General features: G+C 37.5%; 1 pseudogene; it reads right to left on the reverse strand.

The window, feature by feature from the left end:
* Positions 1-11,556: 11,556 nt before the first annotated feature.
* LOC134577036 (tigger transposable element-derived protein 1-like) lies at positions 11,557-12,441 on the reverse strand (annotated as a pseudogene).
* Positions 12,442-13,034: the final 593 nt, after the last annotated feature.

Below are 13,034 nucleotides of genomic sequence, written 5' to 3' on the forward strand. Positions count from 1 at the left end.
CCTTGATACTGGTAATCAAGAATGGACCGTAATATAATAATATGCTCCTTGATACTGGTAATCAAGGATGGACCGTAATATAATAATATGCTACTTGATACTGGTAATCAAGAATGGACCGTAATATAATAATATGCTCCTTGATACTGGCAATCAAGGATGGACCGTAATATAATAATATGCTCCTTGATACTGGTAATCAAGGATGGACCGTAATATAATAATAATAATATGCTCCTTGATACTGGTAATCAAGGATGGACCGTAATATACTAATATGCTCCTTGATACTGGTAATCAAAGATGGACCGTAATATAATAATATGCTCCTTGATACTGGTAATCATGGATGGACCGTAATATAATAATATGCTCCTTGATACTGGTAATCAAGGATGGACCGTAATATAATAATATGCTCCTTGATACTGGTAATCATGGATGGACCGTAATATAATAATATGCTCCTTGATACTGGTAATCAAGGATGGACTGTAATATAATAATATGCTCCTTGATACTGGTAATCAAGGATGGACCGTAATATAATAATAATAATATGCTCCTTGATACTGGTAATCAAGGATGGACCGTAATATAATAATAATAATATGCTCCTTGATACTGGTAATCAAGGATGGACCGTAATATAATAATATGCTCCTTGATACTGGTAATCAAGGATGGACCGTAATATAATAATATGCTACTTGATACTGGTAATCAAGGATGGACCGTAATATAATAACATGCCCCTTGATACTGGTAATCAAGAATGGACCGTAATATAATAATATGCTACTTGATACTGGTAATCATGGATGGACCGTAATATAATAATATGCTACTTGATACTGGTAATCAAGGATGGACCGTAATATAATAACATGCCCCTTGATACTGGTAATCAAGAATGGACCGTAATATAATAATATGCTCCTTGATACTGGTAATCAAGGATGAACCGTAATATAATAATATGCTACTTGATACTGGTAATCAAGGATGGACCGTAATATAATAACATGCCCCTTGATACTGGTAATCAAGAATGGACCGTAATATAATAATATGCTACTTGATACTGGTAATCATGGATGGACCGTAATATAATAACATGCCCCTTGATACTGGTAATCAAGAATGGACCGTAATATAATAATATGCTCCTTGATACTGGTAATCAAGGATGGACCGTAATATAATAATATGCTCCTTGATACTGGTAATCAAGGATGGACCGTAATATAATAATATGCTACTTGATACTGGTAATCATGGATGGACCGTAATATAATAATATGCTACTTGATACTGGCAATCATGGATGGACCGTAATATAATAATATGCTACTTGATACTGGTAATCAAGAATGGACCGTAATATAATAATATGCTCCTTGATACTGGCAATCATGGATGGACCGTAATATAATAACATGCTCCTTGATACTGGTAATCATGGATGGACCGTAATATAATAATATGCTCCTTGATACTGGTAATCATGGATGGACCGTAATATAATAATATGCTCCTTGATACTGGTAATCAAGGATGGACCGTAATATTATAATATGCTCCTTGATACTGGCAATCATGGATGGACCGTAATATAATAATATGCTCCTTGATACTGGCAATCAAGAATGGACCGTAATATTATAATATGCTCCTTGATACTGGTAATCAAGGATGGACCGTAATATTATAATATGCTCCTTGATACTGGCAATCAAGAATGGACCGTAATATAATAATATGCTCCTTGATACTGGCAATCATGGATGGACCGTAATATAATAATATGCTCCTTGATACTGGTAATCATGGATGGACCGTAATATAACAATATGCTCCTTGATACTGGTAATCATGGATGGACCGTAATATAATAATATGCTCCTTGATACTGGTAATCAAGAATGGACCGTAATATAATAATATGCTCCTTGATACTGGCAATCAAGGATGGACCGTAAAATAATAATAATATGCTCCTTGATACTGGTAATCAAGGATGGACCGTAATATAATAATAATAATATGCTCCTTGATACTGGTAATCAAGGATGGACCGTAATATACTAATATGCTCCTTGATACTGGTAATCAAGGATGGACCGTAATATAATAATATGCTCCTTGATACTGGTAATCATGGATGGACCGTAATATAATAATATGCTCCTTGATACTGGTAATCAAGGATGGACCGTAATATAATAATATGCTCCTTGATACTGGTAATCATGGATGGACCGTAATATAATAATATGCTCCTTGATACTGGTAATCAAGGATGGACTGTAATATAATAATATGCTCCTTGATACTGGTAATCAAGGATGGACCGTAATATAATAATAATAATATGCTCCTTGATACTGGTAATCAAGGATGGACCGTAATATAATAATATGCTCCTTGATACTGGTAATCAAGGATGGACCGTAATATAATAATATGCTCCTTGATACTGGTAATCAAGGATGGACCGTAATATAATAATATGCTACTTGATACTGGTAATCAAGGATGGACCGTAATATAATAATATGCTCCTTGATACTGGTAATCAAGAATGGACCGTAATATAATAATATGCTCCTTGATACTGGTAATCAAGGATGGACCGTAATATAATAATATGCTACTTGATACTGGTAATCATGGATGGACCGTAATATAATAATATGCTCCTTGATACTGGTAATCATGGATGGACCGTAATATAATAATATGCTCCTTGATACTGGTAATCAAGGATGGACCGTAATATTATAATATGCTCCTTGATACTGGCAATCATGGATGGACCGTAATATAATAATATGCTCCTTGATACTGGCAATCAAGAATGGACCGTAATATTATAATATGCTCCTTGATACTGGTAATCAAGGATGGACCGTAATATTATAATATGCTCCTTGATACTGGCAATCAAGAATGGACCGTAATATAATAATATGCTCCTTGATACTGGCAATCATGGATGGACCGTAATATAATAATATGCTCCTTGATACTGGTAATCATGGATGGACCGTAATATAACAATATGCTCCTTGATACTGGTAATCATGGATGGACCGTAATATAATAATATGCTCCTTGATACTGGTAATCAAGAATGGACTGTAATATAATGATATGCTCCTTGATACTGGCAATCAAGGATGGACCGTAAAATAATAATAATATGCTCCTTGATACTGGTAATCAAGGATGGACCGTAATATAATAATAATAATATGCTCCTTGATACTGGTAATCAAGGATGGACCGTAATATACTAATATGCTCCTTGATACTGGTAATCAAGGATGGACCGTAATATAATAATATGCTCCTTGATACTGGTAATCATGGATGGACCGTAATATAATAATATGCTCCTTGATACTGGTAATCAAGGATGGACCGTAATATAATAATATGCTCCTTGATACTGGTAATCATGGATGGACCGTAATATAATAATATGCTCCTTGATACTGGTAATCAAGGATGGACTGTAATATAATAATATGCTCCTTGATACTGGTAATCAAGGATGGACCGTAATATAATAATAATAATATGCTCCTTGATACTGGTAATCAAGGATGGACCGTAATATAATAATATGCTCCTTGATACTGGTAATCAAGGATGGACCGTAATATAATAATATGCTCCTTGATACTGGTAATCAAGGATGGACCGTAATATAATAATATGCTACTTGATACTGGTAATCAAGGATGGACCGTAATATAATAACATGCCCCTTGATACTGGTAATCAAGAATGGACCGTAATATAATAATATGCTCCTTGATACTGGTAATCAAGGATGGACCGTAATATAATAATATGCTACTTGATACTGGTAATCAAGGATGGACCGTAATATAATAACATGCCCCTTGATACTGGTAATCAAGAATGGACCGTAATATAATAATATGCTACTTGATACTGGTAATCATGGATGGACCGTAATATAATAACATGCCCCTTGATACTGGTAATCAAGAATGGACCGTAATATAATAATATGCTCCTAGATACTGGTAATCAAGGATGGACCGTAATATAATAATATGCTCCTTGATACTGGTAATCAAGGATGGACCGTAATATAATAATATGCTACTTGATACTGGTAATCATGGATGGACCGTAATATAATAATATGCTACTTGATACTGGCAATCATGGATGGACCGTAATATAATAATATGCTACTTGATACTGGTAATCAAGAATGGACCGTAATATAATAATATGCTCCTTGATACTGGCAATCATGGATGGACCGTAATATAATAACATGCTCCTTGATACTGGTAATCATGGATGGACCGTAATATAATAATATGCTCCTTGATACTGGTAATCATGGATGGACCGTAATATAATAATATGCTCCTTGATACTGGTAATCAAGGATGGACCGTAATATTATAATATGCTCCTTGATACTGGCAATCATGGATGGACCGTAATATAATAATATGCTCCTTGATACTGGCAATCAAGAATGGACCGTAATATTATAATATGCTCCTTGATACTGGTAATCAAGGATGGACCGTAATATTATAATATGCTCCTTGATACTGGCAATCAAGAATGGACCGTAATATAATAATATGCTCCTTGATACTGGCAATCAAGGATGGACCGTAATATAATAATATGCTCCTTGATACTGGTAATCAAGGATGGACCGTAATATAATAACATGCCCCTTGATACTGGTAATCAAGGATGGACCGTAATATAATAATATGCTCCTTGATACTGGTAATCATGGATGGACCGTAATATAATAACATGCCCCTTGATACTGGTAATCAAGGATGGACCGTAATATAATAATATGCTACTTGATACTGGTAATCAAGGATGGACCGTAATATAATAATATGCTACTTGATACTGGTAATCATGGATGGACCGTAATATAATAATATGCTCCTTGATACTGGTAATCATGGATGGACCGTAATATAATAATATGCTACTTGATACTGGTAATCATGGATGGACCGTAATATAATAATATGCTCCTTGATACTGGTAATCAAGGATGGACCGTAATATAATAATATGCTACTTGATACTGGTAATCAAGGATGGACCGTAATATAATAATATGCTACTTGATACTGGTAATCATGGATGGACCGTAATATAATAATATGCTCCTTGATACTGGTAATCATGGATGCACCGTAATATAATAACATGCCCCTTGATACTGGTAATCAAGGATGGACCGTAATATAATAATATGCTACTTGATACTGGTAATCAAGGATGGACCGTAATATAATAATATGCTACTCTATACTGGTAATCATGGATGGACCGTAATATAATAATATGCTCCTTGATACTGGTAATCAAGGATGGACCGTAATATAATAACATGCCCCTTGATACTGGTAATCAAGGATGGACCGTAATATAATAATATGCTACTTGATACTGGCAATCAAGAATGGACCGTAATATAATAATATGCTCCTTGATACTGGCAATCAAGGATGGACCGTAATATAATAATATGCTACTTGATACTGGTAATCATGGATGGACCGTAATATAATAATATGCTACTTGATACTGGTAATCATGGATGGACCGTAATATAATAATATGCTCCTTGATACTGGTAATCAAGGATGGACCGTAATATAATAACATGCCCCTTGATACTGGTAATCAAGGATGGACCGTAATATAATAATATGCTACTTGATACTGGCAATCAAGAATGGACCGTAATATAATAATATGCTCCTTGATACTGGCAATCAAGGATGCACCGTAATATAATAACATGCCCCTTAATACTGGTAATCAAGGATGGACCGTAATATAATAATATGCTACTTGATACTGGCAATCAAGAATGGACCGTAATATAATAATATGCTTCTTGATACTGGTAATCAAGGATGGACCGTAATATAATAATATGCTACTTGATACTGGTAATCATGGATGGACCGTAATATAATAATATGCTCCTTGATACTGGTAATCAAGGATGGACCGTAATATAATAACATGCCCCTTGATACTGGTAATCAAGGATGGACCGTAATATAATAATATGCTACTTGATACTGGCAATCAAGAATGGACCGTAATATAATAATATGCTCCTTGATACTGGCAATCAAGGATGGACCGTAATATAATAATATGCTCCTTGATACTGGTAATCAAGGATGGACCGTAATATAATAATATGCTACTTGATACTGGTAATCAAGGATGGACCGTAATATAATAACATGCCCCTTGATACTGGTAATCATGGATGGACCGTAATATAATAATATGCTCCTTGATACTGGTAATCAAGGATGGACCGTAATACAATAATATGCTACTTGATACTGGTAATCAAGGATGGACCGTAATATAATAATAATAATATGCTCCTTGATACTGGTAATCAAGGATGGACCGTAATATAATCATAATAATATGCTCCTTGATACTGGTAATCAAGGATGGACCGTAATATAATAATATGCTACTTGATACTGGTAATCAAGGATGGACCGTAATATAATAACATGCCCCTTGATACTGGTAATCATGGATGGACCGTAATATAATAATATGCTCCTTGATACTGGTAATCAAGAATGGACCGTAATATTATAATATGCTCCTTGATACTGGCAATCAAGGATGAACCGTAATATAATAATAATAATATGCTCCTTGATACTGGTAATCATGGATGGACCGTAATATAATAATATGCTCCTTGATACTGGTAATCAAGGATGGACCGTAATATAATAATATGCTACTTGATACTGGTAATCATGGATGGACCGTAATATAATAATATGCTCCTTGATACTGGTAATCAAGGATGAACCGTAATAGAATAATATGCTCCTTGATACTGGTAATCATGGATGGACCGTAATATAATAATATGCTACTTGATACTGGTAATCATGGATGGACCGTAATATAATAATATGCTCCTTGATACTGGTAATCAAGGATGAACCGTAATAGAATAATATGTTCCTTGATACTGGTAATCATGGATGGACCGTAATATAATAATATGCTACTTGATACTGGTAATCATGGATGGACCGTAATATAATAACATGCCCCTTGATACTGGCAATCAAGGATGAACCGTAATATAATAATATGCTCCTTGATACTGGTAATCATGGATGGACCGTAATATAATAATATGCTCCTTGATACTGGTAATCATGGATGGACCGTAATATAATAACATGCTCCTTGATACTGGCAATCAAGGATGAACCGTAATATAATAATATGCTCCTTGATACTGGTAATCATGGATGGACTGTAATATAATAATATGCTCCTTGATACTGGTAATCATGGATGGACCGTAATATAATAATATGCTACTTGATACTGGTAATCATGGATGGACCGTAATATAATAATATGCTCCTTGATACTGGTAATCAAGGATGGACCGTAATATTATAATATGCTCCTTGATACTGGTAATCAAGGATGGACCGTAATATAATAATATGCTCCTTGATACTGGCAATCAACGATGGACCGTAATATTATAATATGCTCCTTGATACTGGTAATCAAGGATGGACCATAATATAATAATATGCTCCTTGATACTGGTAATCATGGATGGACCGTAATATAATAATATGCTCCTTGATACTGGTAATCATGGATGGACCGTAATATAATAATATGCTCCTTGATACTGGTAATCATGGATGGACCGTAATATAATAATATGCTCCTTGATACTGGCAATCAAGGATGGACCGTAATATAATAATATGCTCCTTGATACTGGTAATCAAGAATGGACCGTAATATAATAATATGCTCCTTGATACTGGTAATCATGGATGGACCGTAATATAATAATATGCTCCTTGATACTGGCAATCAAGGATGGACCGTAATATAATAATATGCTACTTGATACTGGTAATCAAGAATGGACCGTAATATAATAATATGCTCCTTGATACTGGTAATCATGGATGGACCGTAATATAATAATATGCTCCTTGATACTGGTAATCATGGATGGACCGTAATATAATAATATGCTCCTTGATACTGGTAATCATGGATGGACCGTAATATAATAATATGCTCCTTGATACTGGTAATCAAGGATGGACTGTAATATAATAATATGCTACTTGATACTGGTAATCATGGATGGACCGTAATATAATGACATGATCCTTGATACTGGTAATCATGGATGGACCGTAATATAATAACATGCTCCTTGATACTGGTAATCATGGATGGACCGTAATATAATAATATGCTCCTTGATACTGGTAATCAAGGATGGACTGTAATATAATAATATGCTACTTGATACTGGTAATCATGGATGGACCGTAATATAATAACATGCTCCTTGATACTGGTAATCATGGATGGACCGTAATATAATGACATGATCCTTGATACTGGCAATCAAGGATGGACTGTAATATCCATAGTCTTGCAAGGTACAGAATGCAGAACTAGTGTTGGTCAGCCCAATTCATTTTACAGTCTCGCACTCGGCTTTTTCACAGCCATGGTATATTGCTGTGTATAGAGAGTAGAGTGTATAATGATATTAGCAATTTGTCACAGCATCACTGTATTACAATGGTGCTATGTTACGTCAATAGTATGCTAATCTTGCTGCCATTAAGATCTAGTGATGAGCCCACATTAAGTGGAGATATTGATATCGCTATGTCCCCTCGTGCATACCCTATGCACTATACGTAAACCATAAACTGTCCTTCATATCAGCAGTAGTATGGGGTAATTATCAAGATTAGCCACACTGTGGCAGTACAGGGTTAACTCAGGAATCACTAAATAAGCTGCTCCTTATACGGTTACAAACCGAAATAACGATAACACAAGTTACGCAATTCCTGTCAATGATAAGGTCTGCAACAGTACATAATGACAATAATATCACTGGAACCTGCTACAATGTTAAGTCTGATGCAAAGTGGCAAGCATCGCTGAGTATTTAGTAAGCTAGGTCCCCATTTGCTGTTTACAGTCTAATTACAATGTAACAAAATGACATCAATTGACTATCGCAGTCTCCAGGGACGGTGACTGGGGAGAATCAGTGGGTACAAGGCAGGAGGAATATTCCAGGTACAAACTATATCCCCCTATCGTGCCTTCGACGGCACCCCTTATCCCAGCAAAAAAAACGCCCCGTACTAACCGTTATCCAAAGCCTCCCTCCAACTATACAGAAGAAAGGCAGCCCTTTATCTATGTTTTGCAGATTCCGTATTTTTACGAGAATGCATTCAGGTGCCAATCAAGCGATATCTATCTTTATGTTTATCGTTTTTGTCTTTGTATAGCACGATTTATATACAGGTAGTTCCTGACTTCACAAACTAATTGGTTCCAAAGCCTACTTCATAAAGTGCTCATAAAGTGCTAGCTTGTAAAGTGAGAACTAATTTCCCACAGACCGCAATATAATAAACTTGGGTTCCGTTCCTGGCCAACAAATTTTACTATAGAAAACCTGAATTATTAAGTACAAATACAAAATATAGGCACAACAAATACATATATGTTGTAGGAACATTGAAGAAATACATACCATATTGAATTCTTCATCAAATCACCCTCAATCATCATCGTCCTCAATGAAGAGACATGTTTCACTTGATGAATGGGGCTCTGCACAGTCCTCCGTCAGTTGTTTGGTACTTGTTGAAGGCTGCACCTCACTTGTTTCTGGTTCGTTTCAGACATTGCTAGTTGTAACGGATCACCTGGCACCCCGACTTGGTACCTCCGTTAATGGATGCTCCTAGCGCTTCCTGAGGACTCCAAGCACTCTGGCAGACACCACAATCACCAAATCTGAGAAGCATATGAATGCTCTCAAGCCTCTGAATGCTGTAGACAGTTGAATAGGAACCATACGAATAGGCTTGCACTCCTAGCAGTCAAACTGGAACAGCATACAATAAATCCTCCCCCAATAATGAGACGACACTTCACTTTGAGGGTTAAACAGGAACTCTGGACTGGCTCATCCAGCCTGGCTTTTATTACACTAATCCACATACAGGCCACACCCAGGGGGAGGCATAAAATAACCAATCACATACATGGTTCAGCCCACACATCCCCTCCCCTCAGATAACATTAAACTCAATTATCCGGTACACACTTTTCCCCAATTCCTGGATGTACCCCAAAAACCGGGGGTACACCTTTAAATCCAGCATCGCTGGATAGCCCTTATTCAGGGGGACAACATATTCAAGTCATTCGGATAAAGCGTTCGGGAGTTATGGGGCTTTAAAGTTTGGACCGACCGCATGGGTAAAGTATCCGAATACAGTTCCATGCATTTTGGCCCTGCGGTCGGTCACAAACAGGCGAATACAAACGGGTGAAGTATTGCTGGTAAGTGGCCTGACGGGGATTCGGATGAATCCCCTAGTTCGTGGGGTTCTTTCTACCGAACGGCGGGCCGTTCGGTAGTTTCCCCACGAAGTATTAGGAGTCTGGAGGTCTCAGCGGTGGTTGCCTAGTCAAGTGTCCGATTTCGGTTCCAGACACTCGACGGCAAAACACCGCTGTTCGGCAGTTTAAGATGGCCGCCGCCACGTGTTCGTATCCCGAATGGCGGCCACCCAGAGGACAAAGACCACACTGCACGAATAGGTAATTACCCGTTTGCAACATTGTTGCAAACGGTAATTGAAGGCACACTTTACACAGGGTGGTCTGGTTGTTCGGTAGTTTCATTCCCTTGTTTCATTTGAATGATTCTACCGAATAATCCGAGGAATGCTGCATACAAATCACCTACGATAAACTTAACACACAAATACACATATAATATTACAGGCAATTCTAGAATATGTCTCACAGTCTTAAAGGGACAGTAGTCCCAAAAGTCCCAATATGTCCATAGATGCTGTTAAAAGGGCCAGTAGCAGCGATGTACAGTACAATATGCCCCAAATAACCCAGGGGCCATAGTCAGCAGGTAGGAGGCTAGCAAACAGGCTTCTCCAGGGCCCAGTGGCGAGGTTGGTTTCGCCACACTAGTCACAGCAGCTTTCTGTAGACAAGCTGTGATAGTGGTTTGCTTCAAAACACATTCTTTTCTTTTCGTTGTAAATTTCCTTATAGCAGGCATAGGTATTTCTTAGATCTCTAGCAACTTTGGTTCTTCTCTCAAAGTTAGAATCTTGTGACTCAAAAATATTAATTGCCTTTTCTATGTGTTGAAATGCTTCCTCGAGGCCTTTCAAAGTGAAAGAATGAACAGGAGTTTCAGGTGCTGTAACATATTCTACCTCTTCAACTTCCTCTTGTTCTTCGAGTTCTAAGAGGTCTTCATTTGTAAGTACTTCCTCGTGGGTTTCAAGAAGGTCATTTATGTCAGTTGTAGAGATGTCCATGTCCAATCTGTTGCCAAGAGTAATAATTGCTTCTGTGTTCTGCTGTACAATTTCTGCTGTTAGTACCAAACAACTAAGGGCAGAGCTTTTTCCAAAAACCTTTCATGGTTGTCTCTGAAATTTTGTTCCAGGCATATGCTGTAATTTTTATTGCATCTAAAATATTAAATGATTTTCTCCAAAAATATTTAAGACGTGGACCTGCCTCGTTATCTGTTGCTTTAATTAACATTTCAAATGTCTTCCGAAGGTACAGTGCTTTAAATGTGGCGATAACACCTTGGTCCATTGGTTGCAAAATGGAAGTTGTATTTGGTGGCAAGAATATGACTTTGACATTAGGGTGGTGATGTTGAAGAGAGGGTGGATGACAGGGTGCATTATCTACAAGCAGAATAACTTGAAAAGGTATTGATTTATCTTCACAATATTTTTTCACTTCAGGTACAAAATAATGTGAGAACCAATCTACAAACAGCGAAGCAGTAACCCAACCTTTTTTATTGGCTTTCCATATGACTGGCAGTGTGCTTTTCACAATTCCTTTAAGTGCCCTAGGAGTTTCTGCACGATGCACCATCATGGGTTTTAACTTACAGTCGGTATCCAGCTGCGTTCCCATCAAGCAATAAAGTTAGTCGATCTTTCGCTGATTTAAAACCGGGCATTGATGATTCTTCTTTTGCATGCGCTTCCAAAAGAGACCGGTTTCATCAACATTGAAAACCTGTGATGGCGAGTAATTTCCCTCTTCCAATATTTCTGCCAACTTAGCAGGAAATTATTTAGCCGCTTCTGTATCAGCACTTGCAGATTCTCCAAGGATTTTTATGTTATGCCAACCAGCTCTTTTTTTGTAACGATCAAACCACCCACTGCCTGCTGGAAATGTTTCTTCAATGTGGCCTCCTTTTCTTTGTTTCAGCATCTGAAAAAGTGGTAAAGCTTTGGCACACATGGTAGCATACAGGGCCGGCCTTAGACCATTAGGCGCCTTGTGCGAAAAGTCTTCATGGCGCCCCCCTTCACCAAGTTGCCTGTATACAGTCACACACACAGGCAGATAGTCACACAAACAGTTACAAGCAGACAGTCAGACATGCTCAGTTACAGGCAGACAGTCACACACACACACAGTTACGGGCATACAGTCACACATGCTCAGTTACAGGCAGACAGTCACAGAGCCAAACACACAGTTAAAGGCAGACAGCCACACACAGTTACAGGCACACAATCATGAACAGTTACAGGCACACAGTCACACACAGTTACAGGCAGACAGTTACACACAAAGTAACAAGCAGACAGTCACACATACTCCATTACAAGCAGACAGTCATACACACTCCGTTACAGGCATGTAGACACTCACGCACGCTGATAGGCACACACCACTAAGTTAAAGGCAGATAGTCACACATACAGGCAGAGGCACAGACAACAGCACAGCTACAGCGACACACACAATTGGAGTCACACACAGTCAGACAGTCACACACACAGGCAGACTGTCACACACAGGCAGAAAATCACACACACACACACTGG

Source organism: Pelobates fuscus, chromosome 11 (assembly GCF_036172605.1).
Source record: "Pelobates fuscus isolate aPelFus1 chromosome 11, aPelFus1.pri, whole genome shotgun sequence".
NCBI classification, from domain to species: domain Eukaryota; kingdom Metazoa; phylum Chordata; class Amphibia; order Anura; family Pelobatidae; genus Pelobates; species Pelobates fuscus.